The following is a 14,696-nucleotide window of genomic DNA, read 5'->3' as shown; positions in this document are numbered from 1 at the left end:
CTGTGTCGTAAGAGGCGACCAGGGTTGCCTCAGGAAGGGCATCCGGTGTAAAACATGTGCCAAATCACTATGCGGATCATACGGATGATCCGCTCTGGCGACCCCTATCGGGAGCAGCCGAAAGAAGAAGAAGATTGATAACTTCCGTTTCTGTTTGTATGTTTGTTTGTTTGTAGGCACGATAACTCGAGAACGGAAGAAGCTACCAATGTCAAATTACACCACGTGATTCAGGAGGGTGATGGCTAGTGCTGATTAGATTTTGGTCAAAATCGGTCAAAGGTCAAGGTCACAGTGAGGTCAAATATTCGATTTTTGATGGTTTGGTACAGATAACTCGAGAACGGAAGAAGCTACCAATGTCAAATTACACCACGTGATTCAGGAGGGTGATGGCTAGTGCTGATTAGATTTTGGTCAAAATCGGTCAACAGTCAAGGTCACAGTGAGGTCAAACATTCGATTTTTGATGGTTTGGAACAGAATCATCGTAGAAACTTCTGGTTTGGGTCGCTACCTTCTCTAGAGACAGCTTTTATTAGACAAGGTTTGAGGTCAAGTTGACGATTTCGTAAGTACCAGTCTATTATTGCTTGTTACTTATGAAATCTAAAGATTTCGTTAGTATATTGATGACTTCCGTTTCTGTTTGTTTGTTTGTTTGTTTGTATGTTTGTTACTAACGAAATCTAAAGATTTCAAAAGTATATTGATGCCTTCCGTTTCTGTTTTTTTGTTAGTTTGTTTGTTTGTTTGTAGGCACGATAACTCGAGAACGGAAGAAGCTACCAATGTCAAATTACACCACGTGATTCAGGAGGGTGATGGCTAGTGCTGATGAGATTTTGGTCAAAACCGGTCAAAGGTCAAGGTCACGGTGAGGTCAAATATTCGATTTTTGATGGTTTGGTACAGAAAACTTGAGAACGGAAGAAGCTACCAATGTCAAATTACACCACGTGATTCAGGAGGCTGATGGCTAGTGCTGATTAGATTTTGGTCAAAATCGTTCTAAGGTCAAGGTCACAGTGAGGTCAAACATCCAAAAAATGATAATTCGAGAATGGAAGAAGCTTCCAATGTCAAATTATACCACGTGATTCAGGAGGGCGGTGGCTAGCGCTGATTAGATTTTGGTCAAAATCGGTCAAAGGTCAAGGTCACAGTGAGGTCAAACATCCAAAACATTCGATTTTTGATGGTTTGGTACAGAATCATCGTATAAACGTCTGGTTTGTGTCGCTACCTTCTCAAGAGACAGCTTTTATTAGACAAGGTCAGAGGTCAAGTTGACGATTTCGTAAGTACCAGTCTATGACTGCTTGTTCGTTTGTTACTTACGAAATCTAAAGATTTCATAAGTATATTGATGCCTTCTGTTTCTGTTTGTTTGTTTGTTTGTTTGTTTGTAGGCACGATAACTCGAGAACAGAAGAAGCTACCAATGTCAAATTACACCACGTGATTCAGGAGGGTGATGGCTAGTGCTGATTAGATTTTGGTCAAAATTGTTAAAGGTCAAGGTCACAGTGAAGTCAAATATTCGATTTTTGATGGTTTGGTACAGATAACTCAAGAACGGAAGAAGCGACCAATGTCAAATTACACCACGTGATTCAGGAGGGTAGTGGCTAGCGCTGATTAGATTTTGGTCAAAATCGGTCAAAGGTCAAGGTCACAGTGAGGTCAAACATCCAATACATTCGATTTTTGATGGTTTGGTACAGAATCATCGTAGAAACTTCTGGTTTGCGTCGCTACCTTCTCAAGAGACAGCTTTTATTAGACAAGGTCAGAGGTCAAGTTGACGATTTCGTAAGTACCAGTCTTTGACTGCTTGTTTGTTTGTTTGTTTGTTTGTGAACAGTATTATGGAAAAACTCCTCGACGGATTTCGAGGAAACTTGGTGGGGGGGGGGTTAGGTATGGTCCAAGGACCATGCCATTAAATTTTGGACTTGGTCCCCCCCCCAAAAAAAAATTGTTAGAAAAATTTTTTTTTTTTGCATTTCTACATGTTTTAAGTGATTTCCAACCCCCCCCCCAAAAAAATTGTTACCCCCACCCCAAAAAAAGAAATTTTTTTTGCATTTCTACATATTTTAAGTGATTTCCAACCCCCCCCAAAAGAAATTGTTTGAGAAAAAAAATTATTTTTTTACATTTTTACATGTTTTAAGTGATTTCCAACCCCCTCCCCCCAAAAGTTACCCCCCCAAAAAAAGGGGAATTTTTTTTGCATTTCTACATGTTTTAAGTGATTTCCAACCCCCCACCAAAGAAAAACTTGTTAGAGAGAAAAAAAAAATTTGCAACTTTTTTTCAGCAAAATTGCGATTTTGTTTTTTGCATTTTTACATGTTTTAAGTGATTTCAACCCCCCCCCCCCCAAAAAAAAATGTTGCAGAAAAGAACTATAACTGTCAGCACTGTTGACATCATATTTAATGAATAAGATATAAGGTTCACTTGAGTGACCCAGCAGTATTGGCGGCGGAGGTTTTGCACTCTCCCGAGTGCTCCCCCTCTAGTTTTACAACTGTGTCATTCGATAAGAAACGAGAACGAGCATTCAAAGATTGCTGAAGCTTGCCCAGACTTGTTTTGTCTGATGTTGTAGTATGCATTTAATCGACGTACTCACATTCTAATTGCATCGTACATACTTTCTAAACACACTCACACTCTAATTGTTCATAATTTATAAACATACTCAATTGAAAAAAGATAACGTGTACTACTAGCTACCACTAGGTGGCATTTGTGACTTACATTATTGCATTATGTGTGGACAAACAAACAAACAAACAAACAACCAAACAAACAGAACCAAATGCAATAACCTCTCTTCTGGTGAGGGTAACTATCTAACACATTACATTAGTTATTTGTACCTGCTGTTTGTGTCCTTGATTATTTATGTTATTGTCCTTAAAAAACAGTTCAGTTTTCTGTTTGGAATGATTTTCAGTTTTGTTTCACTGGTAGGCAGATAGAGTAAAAGTCATCTCACTCCTCTCCCCGCACGCACAATCCGATCGACTTCAGAGCCAAAGTATTGTTCAACTACAGGTTCGTTTTCTGATTCGTGTTCAAAATGTAACATTAAATTTCAATAGGTCGTTCCTAAACTTCCTAGATCATAAACTGACGTTTACACATAGACGGACGGACGGATGGACATGAACCAATTGCTTGACCCTGCTTTTCGCTTCATGTGTGCGGGTAAAAATAATTTGGAACCAGAGAGCAATATGGATTTAAAATGAATGGTCAATAAACCTGTCGGTACAAAGAGGTGGCTTGTACTCGGCAAATGGCGCAGAAGCAAAATAAGAGTTCGTTTCATCTGCCAGGAGGGGATAATAACAACATACCTGTTTGACTTCAGGCAAATTTCGTTGTTCTGTTTGGCTTCTCACTTTGTGGCACTCGCAAGGAGCATTTTCCCTTATTTTCTCGGAATATCTAATCGTGGAACACACACGGCGATGTCGGCTGCTCTCTGCCGAGAAATTTGCCGAGAGGAAATTGACTTTCATAGGTCGCAACGTGGATCCCAAATCTACTGATGTCTTGAGGAAAGGAGCAAGTTTAGCCAGTGAATTGCAGGTCAGAGCCACACTCGACTTTTGGTGCAAACTTTGAACTCGGCTGTTTCCTACTCCACGTGTACATACAAGATGCTCGAACAGACTCTCCCACCTACAAAGGCGATACACCAGGTTCACAGAATCAAGGTCATAGCACCCATTATGGGATTTCAAAATTCCAGCTCAGTGTGTTCATATTTTGTGGTCCTCGGCCTTGGAAAACAAGCATTGTAAATCAGTCTCGCAGTATACAGTCGTGGCCAAAACATTGGCATCCTTGCACTGTTTTCAAATAATTCACCATTTCTTACACAAAATTGTTGAAATTTAAAAAATCTTTTGGTATCCACAGATGTATTTCTTTGGTTTGCAGTGGAACAAAACAAAACAAAGCTGAAAAAAATTACTAAATCTTATCTAATTCCACACAGAAATCCTAAAATGGCCCAGAAAATATTATTGGCACCTTTTAGAAGTTGTTAAAAATAATTATATTTCAAACAGGTGATTCTCCTTTACCTTGGAATTGAACTCACCTGTGGTGAGTTGCAGGTGCCTGCAATATAAAAATCACTCATTCAACCAGTTTGAATAGAGAAAAGGAGTCATTCTGCTGTTTTGTGTCACTGTGTATACCACAATACGTATGGAGAAAAGAAAGAAAACCAGAGAATTGTCTGAGGAGGTCAGACACAAGATTGTAGCCAAGCATTTACAATCTCAAGGCTACAAGTCCATCTCCAGAGATCTTGATGTTCCTGTGTCCTCCGTACGCAATATTATCAGGAAGTTTAAGGCCCATGGCACTGTCGCCAACCTCCCTGGAGGTGGCCCTCAAGGCCACAAGAGAAAACTTGATCGAAGATTGCAGCGAAGGATTGTTCGAGTGGTGGAGAAAGCACCTCAATCAACTGCCAAACAGATTCAAGCTGATCTTCAAACACAAGCTACGACAGTTTCAACTCGCACCATCCATCACCAACTCAATGAAAGGGGGTTCCACGGCAGGAGACCCAGGAGGACCCCACTGTCAAGAGAGAGAGACACAAGAAAGTCCGAATGGAGTTTGCCAAAACACACCTGACCAAACCAAAATCCTTCTGGGAGAATGTCCTGTGGACAGATGAGACCAAATTAGACCTTTTTGGTAAAGCACATCATTGCCTGTTTACAGAAAACAAAATGACGCCTTCAAAGAAAAGAACACCTTCCCTACAGTCAAACATGGAGGAGGTTTAGTGATGTTTTGTGGTTGCTGTGCTTCCCCTGGCACTGGGTGCCTTGAATGTGTGCATGACATCATGAAATCAGCAGATTACAAAGGAGGCATTTTGGAGCACAATGTTCAACCCAGTGTCAGTAAGCTGGGTCTCCGTTGAAGGTCATGGGTCTTGCAACAGGATAATGACCCCAAACATACGTCACAAAGCACCCAGGAATGGTTCAAAACAAAACGCTGAACTGTTCTGAAGTGGCCAGCAATGAGTCCAGATCTAAATCCCATTGAATACCTGTCGGGAGATCTGAAAACAGCAGTTGGGAGAAGGCACCCTTCCAATCTGGGAGAACTGGAGCACTTTGCCCAAGAAGAGTGGGACAAACCAGGGGAGAGGTGAAGGAAGCTCATTCATGGCTCGAGGTAGCCCTTGACTGCAGTTATTTTGTCCAAAGGCCATGCTACCACATATTGTCTTGGGTGTCAATAATTTTGTCAATGCCATTTCTTTTTGTTTTCTGATTTTAAAAGGATATATCAAGTTCTGAACCAAAAACAAAGGTTCTGCAATATGAACAGTGAAATAAAGAATTGTGGAGAAAATACTTTTGTCAATTTCAACTTATTTTTGGAGAAAATTGTGAGTTACATGAAAAAAGTGCAAGGGTGCCAATGTTGTTGGCCATGTGGTAAATGGACCACAAGTCGATTTATATGATCAAGACTCGGGACTTACACTATGTAAGAGGGATATATTTATTATGTGCACACATTATGGTGGACTCCTTGACCTGCAATACTCTATATACGTACCTCTTCTCATTTACTCTTCTTACTTCGATCTCCTCCCAATACTTTTCCCTCGACTCCCGAATCGTTCTGCACTCCCATAACCTGCCTTTTTAAAATCTCCTGTTTTGCTTTCTCTTTCCTTTATTAATTTACACCCTGTTCCCATTCTTCAGTCGTACATGCGTATTAAGTACATGACAGCTAAGGATTTGTTAGAGCAGTGCTGAGTTAAATAATTACATTGTCATTTAGATTACCTTTTGAAGTGTAAAAAAATATTATAATAATTGATGTAAGTTTTCAGATGCAAGATTCCATTGCAAGTTTGGTAAAAGTGCAGTTTTGTGTTTAATAAAGTTGATTGTACATATTCAAAAAAATCAATCCCCACGCTCTCGCACACCACTCCCCCTCCGTGGGTGTTATGAACCCTTTCATCAAAAATCAGCTCACACACCATTCCATAAATATGGCACAATAACATTCTGATAATAGTGATTCGTAAAATAGTGGAAAATGAATGAACTTGGCCGAGAAATTTTGATTATATAGTCATAGAGTTAAGAAGTCTGCGTGTTCCATACATCATAGAGACAACAACTAATACAACTACAACTTTCTTACACATGACTGAGAAATGTGGAAGAGCTTGAGCAGAATGCAAGGGAACAAAATAGAAAGGGGGCAATACAAACAGCAGAAGGAAGCATTGGAGGAATTTCGGAGGTATATATATATATATATATATATATATATATATATATATATATATATATATATATATATATATATATATATATGTATATATATTTACAAATCGCCTATATACTACCAAATCGCCTGTTATGCAAGGTTCGCAAAGAACCTCCTCCCATGTCCTTTTTCTCAAGACTGTGCGGGGTGAGGTGTTCCATGACCTCTCGAGTCTTTTCAGAAATTTCTCCGAGAAAAGACACTCTTGTTCTGACTAGCTTTTAGGCAAATTGTCCACGGATTCAAGGAACAAGATAATGATGCAAACTAAACACAAAGGAAAATGAATTCGAAACTCAGGTTCAGTGTCATCGCTTGATTAAGTTTACAGAACAAATCACGACAACTTCCACAGAATCACTCACAGATATTTTCTCTCGCATCCTGGGTATCAAAGCCTCTAACTAGCTGCTTCTGTCAACATGATTTCTGCTTTTAAAACCTTCGAATATACTTTGAACCAATCCTGGTAAGAACAAGCCAAATTTGGATTGGCCTGTTTGACTAGAATTCTCTTTTCATTTTCCCATTGTCTACTAATATCCTCCATGTAATGGATGTACAAACCACACCATGACCTTTAAGTGACTGTAAAAATAAATAAATCCAAAAATAAAAATTATTATCATTATTGTTACTTCTCGAGGCCAGAATCAACATGAGACAATTATTGTGGATAATCGCAGCTGTGACTTATCATCCACAGGCCTCAAGGCTTTCCCTATCAGAAATGTTTTCTTGCCAATAGGCTACCACAATACTATAATAGAATGCACAATGGCATGAATAGCGCTGGCTGTGCAAGCCTGGTTGGAGTTAGCCTTTTAGCAAAAATCCAAATAAGGGTGAATTTACAATGCACTGAGATTGAGATAGCCACGTTCATGGCACAAGTCCTATTTTGAAGAAAACAGTGTGATCTGTCCTCCCTCACTATTCAGAAAAAGAGTAAACACGATAAAAAGGTACAGTGAGAAAAGAACCACAGCAGTGTCCCGTGGACCAATGGCAACAGACAGTTCTTCTTTGGAGATCTGGAAATGGAAACAAACACCGTTGAGGGGTGACACTGGGGTGCATCAGTTCAAGGTGATGGCGGTTGTTGCAGACTAGGAACACCCACTCTCTTCAGGAGTATTGGCAAGTCGGGGTCCTGCTGTCCCCCTACGCCCCCCCCCACCCACAAGGAGGGAGGGAAAAGAATTGCCCACGACCTGACCCTGGGTCTTACCAACACGTATGCAAAATTTGATGGAGATCCGGCCAGCCCTGTTTTTCCTATCATTTTCAGATGTACGTACACACATACATGTACATACATACACACAGACTTACATACACACGTACATACATACATACACACGTACATACATACATACATACACACGTACACACACACACACACACACACACACACACACACACACACACACACACACACACACACACACACACACACACACACACACACACACACACACACACACGTTTGCCGTATTCAGTGTACTAGCATGGCACATTAAGAGCTAATGCTGGCTCATTGTACAATGTACATGTATTTCTTGCGTGGGCCACAAAACAAGACAACGTAGTAAATGTCAGGGAGGTAAGAAACAAGATGTTTTTCTTTTCTTCTCAAATGGCAATGATTAAATCAACAAAACAAAGAAAGGAGACAAAGCAATGGACGTGGCCAAAAGTTGACTTCGTGGAACAGAAGGGATTAAAGTCCTCTTCCCATTGAAGAGGATTCTGAGAGGAGATTTTTTTTTTTAATTGATGGAACACAGGTATTGAAAAGACATTTAATTTTTAAGTATGCATAAAAAGAAAGGGAGAGAAGTTTTGGCCATTTTTTATGTTTGTAATCACCACGAAAACGTTGAAGAAATAGCTCAGGAAGCATATTTTCCCAGAGCTGCTGTTAGATTACTGTGATGAAACTTCTTTCATGTTCCCAATTATTATTCCCACCTTTTTGTGGGGTCAGCCAGGGAACATTTCTTTGGCCTTCAGTCTGTCATTATGGCGTAAGGCTGGCCAGGTCGGACATGCGACTGAAGGTGGCAGGAATTCGTCATTTGTTCAAGGTGTCATTTATAACTTGACTACTCTTTATGAAAGACACCATGGGATCTTTAAAGTCCACCAACCGATGGGAGTAGATGGGACACCCAGATTAGATTAATACCCATCCGAACAAAGTGTAGCACGTTTTGAGATGAAACACCCTGCCTGCAAAGCACCACTCAGACAGTTTATAGTGGTAAGAGGGTTTCTTGTGCAATAGGAAGGCATTTTGCAGTACGGAACACATTTGCTGCTGGAAAATTATGCCACATGCCATATGTCTCGATCAAACGGCCTGGTAGAGTGCGGAATGGACAGCAGCTTCTTTCCTGGGCAACACAGAATACAGACATGAATACCATCAAACATGTAATCTTTAAAATCCACCAATGACACACATACACACACACACACACACACACACACGGATACACATAAGGAACTTTGGCACAGGAGTGGGGATTCAACACATCACACCTGTGCAACACCAAGCCCATAAACCATCACCCATCCACACAAAGCTACCTACAAGTCCTGCCTATATCCCCGTATGCTCTATCTCCAATGCATCTCAGTACCTAATTCCAATTTAAATTCCTATCTACCTTTCTAAGGAGACCAGTGCTTTCTAGGGAGACAACAATTGCTGGCCTGGGGGTCCAATGGCTGAACATCCGGCCGATGGACAGCACACACATTGATGAACCACCCTGTATGCATTGCAGTGACGGTCTATATCCGAATCGAGATTCAAACCCAGACTGGATAGCCCAAATGTGAGTACGTACATCTTTGCGATATTTTGCCAGTTGAGAATTACTGGTATTGGGTATACAATTTTAATTGAATATCCTTGTACCATACAAGAAATACGTCACCCTTGTTGTGCTTCTGACAGCAGCTTGAACAGAATAGTTATTAAATAAATACACGAGAGCCTTCGGACCTTTTTAGAGAGATTAACCTACAGAGCTAAACCACTGACCACCAACATCTTGTCAAAGATTTATTATTTTTTAGGGCAAACATTCCTCCTTAATGTATCTCCTACTAAAATAACTTCCACTCCTTCTCATTGCACTGAATCTAGCCTCCTGTCTCACCTCCCCCTTTCTCTCCCCCACCATCTTTCTGCTACCCCTCCTTTGTCCAGAGATCTCCTCGTTGAAGCAACTTCAAGGTCGATTATTTTCCTCTAAATTATTCCAACGAGTGAAGGACTGTTAAGCATTAATGAAAGATCAATCTTTTAATAGTTGTTCAGTTCTTTGTTTTTGTAAGTCTCTCACAAAATGATGCAATCTAGAGATTGTAGATGCCTGTTTCGGGGCATGTTTGTCTATCATTATGCAGACATCCTGGAATGCAAAGTAAGCACATTAAGGATCATTTGTCCAAGAACACAAATATCCTCTGTATGGCAGTGGCATACAGAGGGAGAGTGAGAGGTTCTGGGGGCTGGGTGGGAGTGGATGTTGGGAGGAGTAGTTATATTGTGAGTGGGAGTGAGAATAGCTCAGGAATAGATTGACTTGAGCTCCTCTTAGGCCACTCACCCTCCACCATTTCTCTCTGCATGCATGAAGAGGTCTCAAGCAAGTTAAGGCATTGCCAAAAAGGAGTAAAGCCGAACCCTCTAATTCCACATCCACAACATTGCTCCTCATAATGAACTCAAATTATAAAACGTCCATAAGGGAATTTATGCAAGAAACCATTTTAGCACTTTATACGACTGCAGGAAGATGGTACCACATGCCATACGTCCAGAAGCAACTATGCCTGGAAGAGTTATGGAATTGACTACAGCTTCTTCCCTGAGCACCAGGGTCTTAAGATGAACGCTATCAAATACCTCTGGGAACATGTTGTCACGTGGATGGCAACCTCTTGACAGGACGCAACCACAACCGAGGCGGTTATATTGTCACACCCTGAAGCTGAGAATGCCTGGAGAGCTGAGCTATCACTGTTAACCACAAGCAAGCATCAAGTGGTTATTGCCGGTCTGTGATTCAGCAAGGTATATTACCGTGCTGGTTATATCCACGATTACAATGAACTCAACTTTGCATAGATCCCAAATGAACCCCATAGTTTGTGAATCAAGGCGGCAGCAACACGAGGCACTGCAGTCCTTCTGAGATAAAGAAATCGTGTATTTCACAGGACACGGCTTAACACTATAATGAACACCCAAACAACATAAACAACCATTATTTCCACTCGAATGCCAAACACACACAATCATCCCCACAAGAACTGGGTAGGTGAGTGGTGAAGGCACACGGTGAAGAACAGCTGGAGCAGAACCTGCACAATGCAACGTCATCTCCCCTGGGGTCACGAGCACAGGACAGTGGGCCAGAGAGTCAAGAGACCAAGAGGACTCAGAAAGACACTCTTGGGGTTAATTATAAATATCCAAGCCAAAGGGGGATAATTGATTAGATGAGAGCTGGTTGGTTATTCCCTCCAACTGTAGATGAGAGACGTGATTGTTTCTTGTTATTTGTATGTTAATTGCTATTGGCAATGCACGTGGTACATGCTTGGGATCCTCGGTGGTGCACAGTTCTATATGTGTTGTCGCCGATGATCAGCCAATGAACGATGAAACCGGTATGGCAGCTGATTGGGGGGAAGAGGGGAGGGGGGGGGTGGTGGGCAGGGTAGCATTGGGATTCTCATGTATGTGCAACTTGTGATTGTCTGCAGTGGTAGAGGAACCAAGGTAGAGGTTGAAACAGCAAAGGGCCTACCTTGTGGAGCTTGTATTGGTTGTTTTATGTAGTTTTCTTTGGATGGTGGAGCAGGGAGTTAATTATAAAGATTCCAGCCACCTGAAGATTATTGCTTGGGTGAGAGCTGATTGGTTGTTCCCTTCAATTATGGGTGAGACAGATGATTGTGTCTAGATATCTATCCTATCTATCTATCTATCTATCTATATACCTATATACTGGACTGTACCATATAAATACAAATTGCCCGACATCTGAATGGGGTAATGAAACGGAAGACCAAGAAGGAACACAAAGAAATAAAGAGCTAAGATGGAGTCATCAGGAGCAAACTGGACCAGATTCGGGTTTCAGCCGCTACTCCACAACCCTCAAACCCATCCAGGTGCAGCCAAGTGAGACTTACAGAAAAATTTATACGAGAATTCACTTCTCCTAAGAGAGATAGATCACGAAGGAGAGGAACATGGATGTTGATGAAGAAAAAAAAACAAGAATTATAATGAATATAAAAAAGAAAATAAAAAAATTGATAGGTTTTGGCAGTTACTCCCCAGGTTCAAACGCAGCAACATGTACAAGCTCCCCGAGGTCCATAAACGTTCTAACCACAGCACGTACAATGCTGAATGATACCTCAATGGAGAGCTGTTCGGTCCAGACAGTACATGGGGAGGTTTACAAATATTGTTATTCATGAAATTTCGAGTTATATTCATTTTTGTTGCACACGTGGTGTATATGCTCAGAGTCATTGGTTTGCAAATCCAACGGAAGCAAAATAATAACAATATATAACCACAAATTATTCAGTCAATTCTGTCAAAGTATAATTACCTTTCCATAGATTTACTTTACAGAGAAACCTTAGCAGTCTTCGCAGTTAGGCCTAGGTCACATTTGCTACGGCGGCCGTGGGGTCTCCAAAATCTGCGGCCACTAGCAATTATACGGCGGCCACAGTATTTCCACGGTCACACAATGTAGCAGTCACATATGTTTTTATTTTTCGGGGAGCCGCACGGCGTATTTAGAAATCGTGGAGACCGAAAACGTGGGGGTGCCGTACGGTCTTTGATTTGATGTCGCACGGTGACCTGAGGGCGTTGCTGCCGCGGCCATAGAATTTAAGGCAGACACAAGGTAGCCTCAAGGTGCCCACAAGGCGACCGCAGGGGGACCGCAGGGGGGCCCTAAGGCGAACGTGCGGCCAGACGGACGGTAACGAGTGGGTATATATATATACCAGTTCTTTTTTTTACTAAAATAAAAAGATACCAGTATATATAACTGAATATACAATAACTATAATATACCGTGGTGCCCCCAGAATCCGAATGCCCCATTGTTTGAACAAATTGGAATCCGAACAGTTTTTTCGAGAAAATTTTGCCCTAATACATTTTTTAAAAACCGAACACAACGTGGCATTCATATTTGTTCACGTGTCTCCCCCACCTGTTCGAGCCGCATCTTCGCACTTTGTTCATTCAGTTCGTTGGTGGAAGTCCTCGTGAAAGCATCTCTCGTGTGTCGATCGATACTTTACGCCTCAGTCACATTTGCTCTACGGCGAGGATACGGCGGCCGTACGCCCTCAGAATTGACAGAAACGTGCGGCGGCCGCAGAAAAACTGAGGTGGCCTCAGGGTGGCCCTACGCCATATGGCTATATTTTACAGGTCGTAAGGGCACCGTGGAATTATAACGCGGAGTTATAACTTTTTTCATTTCTACGTTCGCTGTAGCAATTCGACAAGCCGAAAAAAAAAAACTGGCAAAAAATAATAATAAATTAACCCATTCGTTACCGTCCGTCTGGCCGCATGTTCGGCTTAGGGCCCCCCTGCGGTCGCCTTGCGGGCACCTTGCGTCTGCCTTGAAAATTCTATGGCCACCGCAGGAACGCCATAAGGTCACCGTGCGACATCAAATCAAAGACCGTACGGCACCCCCACGTTTTCGGTCTCCACAATTTATAAATACCCCGTGCGTCTACCCGAAAAATAAAAACATATCTGACTGCTCCATTGTGTGACCGTGGAAATACTGTGGCCGCTTTATAATTGCTAGTGCCCGTACATTTTGTAGACCCTCCGGCCGCCGAGCCAAATGTGACTTAGGCCTTACCTCGTGTTTTCACCTTCATTTGTGATGTTTGTTTTTTTAATCATCTTGTGTTTTAATTAATAACAAAAAAAGCAATCCGATCACGTGGTGTGATGGACTGTCAGGAAAGGATTGAATTTCACAGCAAAACCGGTTGTAATTTGGAATATCCATGATTACGTCAGCCCGATGCGTTTGATGAAAGTGATTGTGGTTCTGCGGGCATCATGTTTGATGAGCTCCCCCGGGGGCAGTGCTCTCGCAGAGTGCGCGAGCGATCATAATCCAGGCCGGAGCACGAGCCTGTGTAGACCTTTGGATGTGGTGATTGTACCAGTTTACATACAATACACCACCACCGAAGGTCATTTACTCATCTTATTTTACCTTAAACATGGGGAATTTCAGTTTAAAGTGTCTTTAAAGTGGGTTTTCTTTGGGTCCACGAACGGATTAATTCACTCCATTATTTCTTATTGGGAAAATATTTTTTGAATCCGAACTTTTTGCAATCCGAACAGCCTCCTGGAACGAATTAAATTGGGATTCTGGGGGCACCACTGTATAGGCAAACAGCTGGACTCCGATCCCTAGCAGTAGCGCACGGTGGATGCACGGTCGACGCAGACTGCCACAGAGGCCATCTGTAGGTGCACGGCGGGCGTAGGGGAACCGTGCGTCGACCCTGTGTTGCCCGCAGGTAGTCACACAGACCGCAAGACCACCATACGGCGACCGTGGAAATAATGCGGCCGCCGTAATTTTTTGGGGGTTGGGAAAATTCATTTTTCATTGAGAAGAGCTTACGGCAGCCACACGAATAACGCAAGCCCACCGTATGCCCTACGTACGGTCGACGTGGAACAATCTACGTCATAGCTTGGCTTGTCGAATTGCTACGGCGAACGTAGAAATGAAAAAAGTTATAACTCTGCGCTATAATTCCATGGCGCCCCTAAGGGCCTGTAAAATATAGCCAAACGGCGTAGGGCCACCCTGAGGCCACCTCAGTTTCTCTGCGGCACCGCACATTTCTGTCAATTCAGAAGGCGTACGGCCACCGTATCCTCGCCTTAGAGCAAATGTGACCTAGGCCTTAGTGACTATTATGCTGTTAAAGGCAAATCATAGCAAAAAAAAAACGAATTTGAACTCACAAATGGAAACGAGGACTCACTACGAATGCTTTCACATGTCTACAAGAGCTCCACAAGGTTGTTGTTGTGGTTCTTGTTGTGGGCTTGATTTTAAAATGTGCAACCATTGGTTGGACAGCTGCTGGACCTCACCCACATTTGTCGCTTGATTCCACCCACCATGGCAACGAGACAAAATAATATGGCCACCATCTTGGTTTTCTGGTGAGCTGAAGACATCAGGCCCAGAGGCCTCTGCTAATTAAACACTGCCAGGTTCGTT

The sequence above is a fragment of the Eptatretus burgeri genome, chromosome 8 (genome assembly GCF_056783735.1).
Source record: "Eptatretus burgeri isolate ZD-2024b chromosome 8, Ebu_testis_v1, whole genome shotgun sequence".
NCBI lineage: Eukaryota > Metazoa > Chordata > Myxini > Myxiniformes > Myxinidae > Eptatretus > Eptatretus burgeri.
The sequence above is the reverse complement of the archived record's forward strand: the minus strand, read 5'-3'. Positions refer to the sequence as shown.